Consider the following 9,128-nt stretch of genomic DNA (forward strand, 5'->3'; position numbering starts at 1 on the left):
AGGCTTTATTTTGTCGTCATTTCATCTTCTTCTTTCTTTGCAAAAGAAAGAGCCAAAAATGCATGTTTGTTTTTTTTCTGTCAGACAGTCATTTGTTTCTATTTTTTGATACAAGCCAAATATCCCCAAAGGGAAGTGCACCGGTCCTGGAGGTACTGCAATACCAGGTCAATGCGTGGAGTGGACAGAGCAAGCTCTTCTTCCATCTCCCTGTTCTAAAAATCCATTTAATATATGGTCCCCAGATAGGGGACGTATCAGATATTAAACTGATAAGAACAGATACTACACTTGATCTTAGCCAAAAGGCCGAGAAGCGATAACCAGAAATGGGCCCCCGCCTGAGCGCCGCCCGACGGCCAGGGGCGCTACGCTTTAGGGAGAAGGGCAGAGGGAGCCGCTGGCTGCCCGCTCGCCTCCTCCCCCAGCAGGCCAGCGTGCCTGCCTCCGCTCCTTCCGACACAGCCCCGGGGAGTCTATGCAGCAGCGGCGGCGACGACGACGACGGATGCAAAAGCCAAAGACTTTGTATGGAGTAAAGAAAAGCAGCCGCACACACTGCTGGGGGGCCCGCATGGCCAGCAAACAGCCAAAAAGGCACATGCTTCCAGTTCTTTTTCCGGCACCAGGCTTCGTCTGCTTATTTGCATAGGAACCGCCCACTTTTTCTCTGCTAGCCGACTCGTCTGGGCTGCCATGAAACTCAGGCAGCAAGCAAGCAGCCAGTGGCTGGGCTTTTCAGTTCAGGTCATTTCAGCCAGCCAGCCATTGTGACAAGAAGCCAGCAAGTCAAGGCATTTGCTGCTTGCTGCTTGCTGCTGCAGTGTTTGCTATGCAGGCTATTTGGATACAGCTTCAACAGGAGTTTCTTAGGCATCTGCTCGTTCGGACTGAATTAGGCTAGGCAGCAGGCGGCACTCCTGCTCCATGCGAGGAGGAGCTGAAAAGAAAAGAAAGTAAGAAGCCACGCAAAAGAGCAAACAAGACACAGCAAAAAGAAGGAGGCTTTATTTTGTCGTCATTTCATCTTCTTCTTTCTTTGCAAAAGAAAGAGCCAAAAATGCATGTTTGTTTTTTTTCTGTCAGACAGTCATTTGTTTCTATTTTTTGATACAAGCCAAATATCCCCAAAGGGAAGTGCACCGGTCCTGGAGGTACTGCAATACCAGGTCAATGCGTGGAGTGGACAGAGCAAGCTCTTCTTCCATCTCCCTGTTCTAAAAATCCATTTAATATATGGTCCCCAGATAGGGGACGTATCAGATATTAAACTGATAAGAACAGATACTACACTTGATCTTAGCCAAAAGGCCGAGAAGCGATAACCAGAAATGGGCCCCCGCCTGAGCGCCGCCCGACGGCCAGGGGCGCTACGCTTTAGGGAGAAGGGCAGAGGGAGCCGCTGGCTGCCCGCTCGCCTCCTCCCCCAGCAGGCCAGCGTGCCTGCCTCCGCTCCTTCCGACACAGCCCCGGGGAGTCTATGCAGCAGCGGCGGCGACGACGACGACGGATGCAAAAGCCAAAGACTTTGTATGGAGTAAAGAAAAGCAGCCGCACACACTGCTGGGGGGCCCGCATGGCCAGCAAACAGCCAAAAAGGCACATGCTTCCAGTTCTTTTTCCGGCACCAGGCTTCGTCTGCTTATTTGCATAGGAACCGCCCACTTTTTCTCTGCTAGCCGACTCGTCTGGGCTGCCATGAAACTCAGGCAGCAAGCAAGCAGCCAGTGGCTGGGCTTTTCAGTTCAGGTCATTTCAGCCAGCCAGCCATTGTGACAAGAAGCCAGCAAGTCAAGGCATTTGCTGCTTGCTGCTTGCTGCTGCAGTGTTTGCTATGCAGGCTATTTGGATACAGCTTCAACAGGAGTTTCTTAGGCATCTGCTCGTTCGGACTGAATTAGGCTAGGCAGCAGGCGGCACTCCTGCTCCATGCGAGGAGGAGCTGAAAAGAAAAGAAAGTAAGAAGCCACGCAAAAGAGCAAACAAGACACAGCAAAAAGAAGGAGGCTTTATTTTGTCGTCATTTCATCTTCTTCTTTCTTTGCAAAAGAAAGAGCCAAAAATGCATGTTTGTTTTTTTTCTGTCAGACAGTCATTTGTTTCTATTTTTTGATACAAGCCAAATATCCCCAAAGGGAAGTGCACCGGTCCTGGAGGTACTGCAATACCAGGTCAATGCGTGGAGTGGACAGAGCAAGCTCTTCTTCCATCTCCCTGTTCTAAAAATCCATTTAATATATGGTCCCCAGATAGGGGACGTATCAGATATTAAACTGATAAGAACAGATACTACACTTGATCTTAGCCAAAAGGCCGAGAAGCGATAACCAGAAATGGGCCCCCGCCTGAGCGCCGCCCGACGGCCAGGGGCGCTACGCTTTAGGGAGAAGGGCAGAGGGAGCCGCTGGCTGCCCGCTCGCCTCCTCCCCCAGCAGGCCAGCGTGCCTGCCTCCGCTCCTTCCGACACAGCCCCGGGGAGTCTATGCAGCAGCGGCGGCGACGACGACGACGGATGCAAAAGCCAAAGACTTTGTATGGAGTAAAGAAAAGCAGCCGCACACACTGCTGGGGGGCCCGCATGGCCAGCAAACAGCCAAAAAGGCACATGCTTCCAGTTCTTTTTCCGGCACCAGGCTTCGTCTGCTTATTTGCATAGGAACCGCCCACTTTTTCTCTGCTAGCCGACTCGTCTGGGCTGCCATGAAACTCAGGCAGCAAGCAAGCAGCCAGTGGCTGGGCTTTTCAGTTCAGGTCATTTCAGCCAGCCAGCCATTGTGACAAGAAGCCAGCAAGTCAAGGCATTTGCTGCTTGCTGCTTGCTGCTGCAGTGTTTGCTATGCAGGCTATTTGGATACAGCTTCAACAGGAGTTTCTTAGGCATCTGCTCGTTCGGACTGAATTAGGCTAGGCAGCAGGCGGCACTCCTGCTCCATGCGAGGAGGAGCTGAAAAGAAAAGAAAGTAAGAAGCCACGCAAAAGAGCAAACAAGACACAGCAAAAAGAAGGAGGCTTTATTTTGTCGTCATTTCATCTTCTTCTTTCTTTGCAAAAGAAAGAGCCAAAAATGCATGTTTGTTTTTTTTCTGTCAGACAGTCATTTGTTTCTATTTTTTGATACAAGCCAAATATCCCCAAAGGGAAGTGCACCGGTCCTGGAGGTACTGCAATACCAGGTCAATGCGTGGAGTGGACAGAGCAAGCTCTTCTTCCATCTCCCTGTTCTAAAAATCCATTTAATATATGGTCCCCAGATAGGGGACGTATCAGATATTAAACTGATAAGAACAGATACTACACTTGATCTTAGCCAAAAGGCCGAGAAGCGATAACCAGAAATGGGCCCCCGCCTGAGCGCCGCCCGACGGCCAGGGGCGCTACGCTTTAGGGAGAAGGGCAGAGGGAGCCGCTGGCTGCCCGCTCGCCTCCTCCCCCAGCAGGCCAGCGTGCCTGCCTCCGCTCCTTCCGACACAGCCCCGGGGAGTCTATGCAGCAGCGGCGGCGACGACGACGACGGATGCAAAAGCCAAAGACTTTGTATGGAGTAAAGAAAAGCAGCCGCACACACTGCTGGGGGGCCCGCATGGCCAGCAAACAGCCAAAAAGGCACATGCTTCCAGTTCTTTTTCCGGCACCAGGCTTCGTCTGCTTATTTGCATAGGAACCGCCCACTTTTTCTCTGCTAGCCGACTCGTCTGGGCTGCCATGAAACTCAGGCAGCAAGCAAGCAGCCAGTGGCTGGGCTTTTCAGTTCAGGTCATTTCAGCCAGCCAGCCATTGTGACAAGAAGCCAGCAAGTCAAGGCATTTGCTGCTTGCTGCTTGCTGCTGCAGTGTTTGCTATGCAGGCTATTTGGATACAGCTTCAACAGGAGTTTCTTAGGCATCTGCTCGTTCGGACTGAATTAGGCTAGGCAGCAGGCGGCACTCCTGCTCCATGCGAGGAGGAGCTGAAAAGAAAAGAAAGTAAGAAGCCACGCAAAAGAGCAAACAAGACACAGCAAAAAGAAGGAGGCTTTATTTTGTCGTCATTTCATCTTCTTCTTTCTTTGCAAAAGAAAGAGCCAAAAATGCATGTTTGTTTTTTTTCTGTCAGACAGTCATTTGTTTCTATTTTTTGATACAAGCCAAATATCCCCAAAGGGAAGTGCACCGGTCCTGGAGGTACTGCAATACCAGGTCAATGCGTGGAGTGGACAGAGCAAGCTCTTCTTCCATCTCCCTGTTCTAAAAATCCATTTAATATATGGTCCCCAGATAGGGGACGTATCAGATATTAAACTGATAAGAACAGATACTACACTTGATCTTAGCCAAAAGGCCGAGAAGCGATAACCAGAAATGGGCCCCCGCCTGAGCGCCGCCGACGGCCAGGGGCGCTACGCTTTAGGGAGAAGGGCAGAGGGAGCCGCTGGCTGCCCGCTCGCCTCCTCCCCCAGCAGGCCAGCGTGCCTGCCTCCGCTCCTTCCGACACAGCCCCGGGGAGTCTATGCAGCAGCGGCGGCGACGACGACGACGGATGCAAAAGCCAAAGACTTTGTATGGAGTAAAGAAAAGCAGCCGCACACACTGCTGGGGGGCCCGCATGGCCCAGCAAACAGCCAAAAAGGCACATGCTTCCAGTTCTTTTTTCCGGCACCAGGCTTCGTCTGCTTATTTTGCATAGGAACCGCCCACTTTTTCTCTGCTAGCCGACTCGTCTGGGCTGCCATGAAACTCAGGCAGCAAGCAAGCAGCCAGTGGCTGGGCTTTTCAGTTCAGGTCATTTCAGCCAGCCAGCCATTGTGACAAGAAGCCAGCAAGTCAAGGCATTTGCTGCTTGCTGCTTGCTGCTGCAGTGTTTGCTATGCAGGCTATTTGGATACAGCTTCAACAGGAGTTTCTTAGGCATCTGCTCGTTCGGACTGGAATTAGGCTAGGCAGCAGGCGGCACTCCTGCTCCATGCGAGGAGGAGCTGAAAAGAAAAGAAAGTAAGAAGCCACGCAAAAGAGCAAACAAGACACAGCAAAAAGAAGGAGGCTTTATTTTGTCGTCATTTCATCTTCTTCTTTCTTTGCAAAAGAAAGAGCCAAAAATGCATGTTTGTTTTTTTTCTGTCAGACAGTCATTTGTTTCTATTTTTTGATACAAGCCAAATATCCCCAAAGGGAAGTGCACCGGTCCTGGAGGTACTGCAATACCAGGTCAATGCGTGGAGTGGACAGAGCAAGCTCTTCTTCCATCTCCCTGTTCTAAAAATCCATTAATATATGGTCCCCAGATAGGGGACGTATCAGATATTAAACTGATAAGAACAGATACTACACTTGATCTTAGCCAAAAGGCCGAGAAGCGATAACCAGAAATGGGCCCCCGCCTGAGCGCCGCCCGACGGCCAGGGGCGCTACGCTTTAGGGAGAAGGGCAGAGGGAGCCGCTGGCTGCCCGCTCGCCTCCTCCCCCAGCAGGCCAGCGTGCCTGCCTCCGCTCCTTCCGACACAGCCCCGGGGAGTCTATGCAGCAGCGGCGGCGACGACGACGACGGATGCAAAAGCCAAAGACTTTGTATGGAGTAAAGAAAAGCAGCCGCACACACTGCTGGGGGGCCCGCATGGCCAGCAAACAGCCAAAAAGGCACATGCTTCCAGTTCTTTTTCCGGCACCAGGCTTCGTCTGCTTATTTGCATAGGAACCGCCCACTTTTTCTCTGCTAGCCGACTCGTCTGGGCTGCCATGAAACTCAGGCAGCAAGCAAGCAGCCAGTGGCTGGCTTTTCAGTTCAGGTCATTTCAGCCAGCCAGCCATTGTGACAAGAAGCCAGCAAGTCAGGCATTTGCTGCTTGCTGCTTGCTGCTGCAGTGTTTGCTATGCAGGCTATTTGGATACAGCTTCAACAGGAGTTTCTTAGGCATCTGCTCGTTCGGACTGAATTAGGCTAGGCAGCAGGCGGCACTCCTGCTCCATGCGAGGAGGAGCTGAAAAGAAAAGAAAGTAAGAAGCCACGCAAAAGAGCAAACAAGACACAGCAAAAAGAAGGAGGCTTTATTTGTCGTCATTTCATCTTCTTCTTTCTTTGCAAAAGAAAGAGCCAAAAATGCATGTTTGTTTTTTTTCTGTCAGACAGTCATTTGTTTCTATTTTTTGATACAAGCCAAATATCCCCAAAGGGAAGTGCACCGGTCCTGGAGGTACTGCAATACCAGGTCAATGCGTGGAGTGGACAGAGCAAGCTCTTCTTCCATCTCCCTGTTCTAAAAATCCATTTAATATATGGTCCCCAGATAGGGGACGTATCAGATATTAAACTGATAAGAACAGATACTACACTTGATCTTAGCCAAAAGGCCGAGAAGCGATAACCAGAAAATGGGCCCCCGCCTGAGCGCCGCCCGACGGCCAGGGGCGCTACGCTTTAGGGAGAAGGGCAGAGGGAGCCGCTGGCTGCCCGCTCGCCTCCTCCCCCAGCAGGCCAGCGTGCCTGCCTCCGCTCCTTCCGACACAGCCCCGGGGAGTCTATGCAGCAGCGGCGGCGACGACGACGACGGATGCAAAAGCCAAAGACTTTGTATGGAGTAAAGAAAAGCAGCCGCACACACTGCTGGGGGGCCCGCATGGCCAGCAAACAGCCAAAAGGCACATGCTTCCAGTTCTTTTTCCGGCACCAGGCTTCGTCTGCTTATTTGCATAGGAACCGCCCACTTTTTTCTCTGCTAGCCGACTCGTCTGGGCTGCCATGAAACTCAGGCAGCAAGCAAGCAGCCAGTGGCTGGGCTTTTCAGTTCAGGTCATTTCAGCCAGCCAGCCATTGTGACAAGAAGCCAGCAAGTCAAGGCATTTGCTGCTTGCTGCTTGCTGCTGCAGTGTTTGCTATGCAGGCTATTTGGATACAGCTTCAACAGGAGTTTCTTAGGCATCTGCTCGTTCGGACTGAATTAGGCTAGGCAGCAGGGCGGCACTCCTGCTCCATGCGAGGAGGAGCTGAAAAGAAAAGAAAGTAAGAAGCCACGCAAAAGAGCAAACAAGACACAGCAAAAAGAAGGAGGCTTTATTTTGTCGTCATTTCATCTTCTTCTTTCTTTGCAAAAGAAAGAGCCAAAAATGCATGTTTGTTTTTTTTCTGTCAGACAGTCATTTGTTTCTATTTTTTGATACAAGCCAAATATCCCCAAAGGGAAGTGCACCGGTCCTGGAGGTACTGCAATACCAGGTCAATGCGTGGAGTGGACAGAGCAAGCTCTTCTTCCATCTCCCTGTTCTAAAAATCCATTTAATATATGGTCCCCAGATAGGGGACGTATCAGATATTAAACTGATAAGAACAGATACTACACTTGATCTTAGCCAAAAGGCCGAGAAGCGATAACCAGAAATGGGCCCCCCGCCTGAGCGCCGCCGACGGCCAGGGGCGCTACGCTTTAGGGAGAAGGGCAGAGGGAGCCGACTCGTGGCTGCCCGCTCGCCTCCTCCCCCAGCAGGCCAGCGTGCCTGCCTCCGCTCCTTCCGACACAGCCCCGGGGAGTCTATGCAGCAGCGGCGGCGACGACGACGACGGATGCAAAAGCCAAAGACTTGTATGGAGTAAAGAAAAGCAGCGCACACACTGCTGGGGGGCCCGCATGGCCAGCAAACAGCCAAAAAGGCACATGCTTCCAGTTCTTTTTCCGGCACCAGGCTTCGTCTGCTTATTTGCATAGGAACCGCCCACTTTTTCTCTGCTAGCCGACTCGTCTGGGCTGCCATGAAACTCAGGCAGCAAGCAAGCAGCCAGTGGCTGGGCTTTTCAGTTCAGGTCATTTCAGCCAGCCAGCCATTGTGACAAGAAGCCAGCAAGTCAAGGCATTTGCTGCTTGCTGCTGCTGCTGCAGTGTTTGCTATGCAGGCTATTTGGATACAGCTTCAACAGGAGTTCTTAGGCATCTGCTCGTTCGGACTGAATTAGGCTAGGCAGCAGGCGGCACTCCTGCTCCATGCGAGGAGGAGCTGAAAAGAAAAGAAAGTAAGAAGCCACGCAAAAGAGCAAACAAGACACAGCAAAAAGAAGGAGGCTTTATTTTGTCGTCATTTCATCTCTTCTTTCTTTGCAAAAGAAAGAGCCAAAATGCATGTTTGTTTTTTTTCTGTCAGACAGTCATTTGTTTCTATTTTTTGATACAAGCCAAATATCCCCAAAGGGAAGTGCACCGGTCCTGGAGGTACTGCAATACCAGGTCAATGCGTGGAGTGGACAGAGCAAGCTCTTCTTCCATCTCCTGTTCTAAAAATCCATTTAATATATGGTCCCCAGATAGGGGACGTATCAGATATTAAACTGATAAGAACAGATACTACACTTGATCTTAGCCAAAAGGCCGAGAAGCGATAACCAGAAATGGGCCCCCGCCTGAGCGCCGCCCGACGGCCAGGGGCGCTACGCTTTAGGGAGAAGGGCAGAGGGAGCCGCTGGCTGCCCGCTCGCCTCCTCCCCCAGCAGGCCAGCGTGCCTGCCTCCGCTCCTTCCGACACAGCCCCGGGGAGTCTATGCAGCAGCGGCGGCGACGACGACGACGGATGCAAAAGCCAAAGACTTTGTATGGAGTAAAGAAAAGCAGCCGCACACACTGCTGGGGGGCCCGCATGGCCAGCAAACAGCCAAAAAGGCACATGCTTCCAGTTCTTTTTCCGGCACCAGGCTTCGTCTGCTTATTTGCATAGGAACCGCCCACTTTTTCTCTGCTAGCCGACTCGTCTGGGCTGCCATGAAACTCAGGCAGCAAGCAAGCAGCCAGTGGCTGGCCTTTTCAGTTCAGGTCATTTCAGCCAGCCAGCATTGTGACAAGAAGCCAGCAAGTCAAGGCATTTGCTGCTTGCTGCTTGCTGCTGCAGTGTTTGCTATGCAGGCTATTTGGATACAGCTTCAACAGGAGTTTCTTAGGCATCTGCTCGTTCGGACTGAATTAGGCTAGGCAGCAGCGGCACTCCTGCTCCATGCGAGGAGGAGCTGAAAAGAAAAGAAAGTAAGAAGCCACGCAAAGAGCAAACAAGACACAGCAAAAAGAAGGAGGCTTTATTTTGTCGTCATTTCATCTTCTTCTTTCTTTGCAAAAGAAAGAGCCAAAAATGCATGTTTGTTTTTTTTCTGTCAGACAGTCATTTGTTTCTATTTTTTGATACAAG

General features: G+C 51.3%; 9 non-coding genes across 9 annotated transcripts; all 9 read right to left on the minus strand.

The window, feature by feature from the left end:
* Nucleotides 1-130: 130 nt before the first annotated feature.
* On the minus strand, nt 131-321 carry LOC142476396 (U2 spliceosomal RNA). Its single transcript, XR_012791645.1, has one exon. It is a non-coding gene; the product is annotated as a U2 spliceosomal RNA (small nuclear RNA).
* Nucleotides 322-1,132: 811 nt separating this feature from the next.
* On the minus strand, nt 1,133-1,323 carry LOC142476397 (U2 spliceosomal RNA). Its single transcript, XR_012791646.1, has one exon. It is a non-coding gene; the product is annotated as a U2 spliceosomal RNA (small nuclear RNA).
* Nucleotides 1,324-2,134: 811 nt separating this feature from the next.
* On the minus strand, nt 2,135-2,325 carry LOC142476332 (U2 spliceosomal RNA). Its single transcript, XR_012791585.1, has one exon. It is a non-coding gene; the product is annotated as a U2 spliceosomal RNA (small nuclear RNA).
* An 811-nt stretch (nt 2,326-3,136) lies between these two features.
* LOC142476333 (U2 spliceosomal RNA) lies at nt 3,137-3,327 on the minus strand. The gene has a single exon (XR_012791586.1). It is a non-coding gene; the product is annotated as a U2 spliceosomal RNA (small nuclear RNA).
* Nucleotides 3,328-4,138: 811 nt separating this feature from the next.
* Nucleotides 4,139-4,329, minus strand: LOC142476334 (U2 spliceosomal RNA). Its single transcript, XR_012791587.1, has one exon. It is a non-coding gene; the product is annotated as a U2 spliceosomal RNA (small nuclear RNA).
* An 814-nt stretch (nt 4,330-5,143) lies between these two features.
* Nucleotides 5,144-5,333, minus strand: LOC142476342 (U2 spliceosomal RNA). The gene has a single exon (XR_012791594.1). It is a non-coding gene; the product is annotated as a U2 spliceosomal RNA (small nuclear RNA).
* An 808-nt stretch (nt 5,334-6,141) lies between these two features.
* Nucleotides 6,142-6,332, minus strand: LOC142476335 (U2 spliceosomal RNA). The gene has a single exon (XR_012791588.1). It is a non-coding gene; the product is annotated as a U2 spliceosomal RNA (small nuclear RNA).
* Nucleotides 6,333-7,145: 813 nt separating this feature from the next.
* LOC142476336 (U2 spliceosomal RNA) lies at nt 7,146-7,336 on the minus strand. Its single transcript, XR_012791589.1, has one exon. It is a non-coding gene; the product is annotated as a U2 spliceosomal RNA (small nuclear RNA).
* Nucleotides 7,337-8,145: 809 nt separating this feature from the next.
* LOC142476339 (U2 spliceosomal RNA) lies at nt 8,146-8,335 on the minus strand. The gene has a single exon (XR_012791591.1). It is a non-coding gene; the product is annotated as a U2 spliceosomal RNA (small nuclear RNA).
* Nucleotides 8,336-9,128: the final 793 nt, after the last annotated feature.

Source organism: Ascaphus truei, unplaced genomic scaffold, assembly GCF_040206685.1.
Source record: "Ascaphus truei isolate aAscTru1 unplaced genomic scaffold, aAscTru1.hap1 HAP1_SCAFFOLD_1573, whole genome shotgun sequence".
NCBI classification, from domain to species: Eukaryota; Metazoa; Chordata; class Amphibia; order Anura; family Ascaphidae; genus Ascaphus; species Ascaphus truei.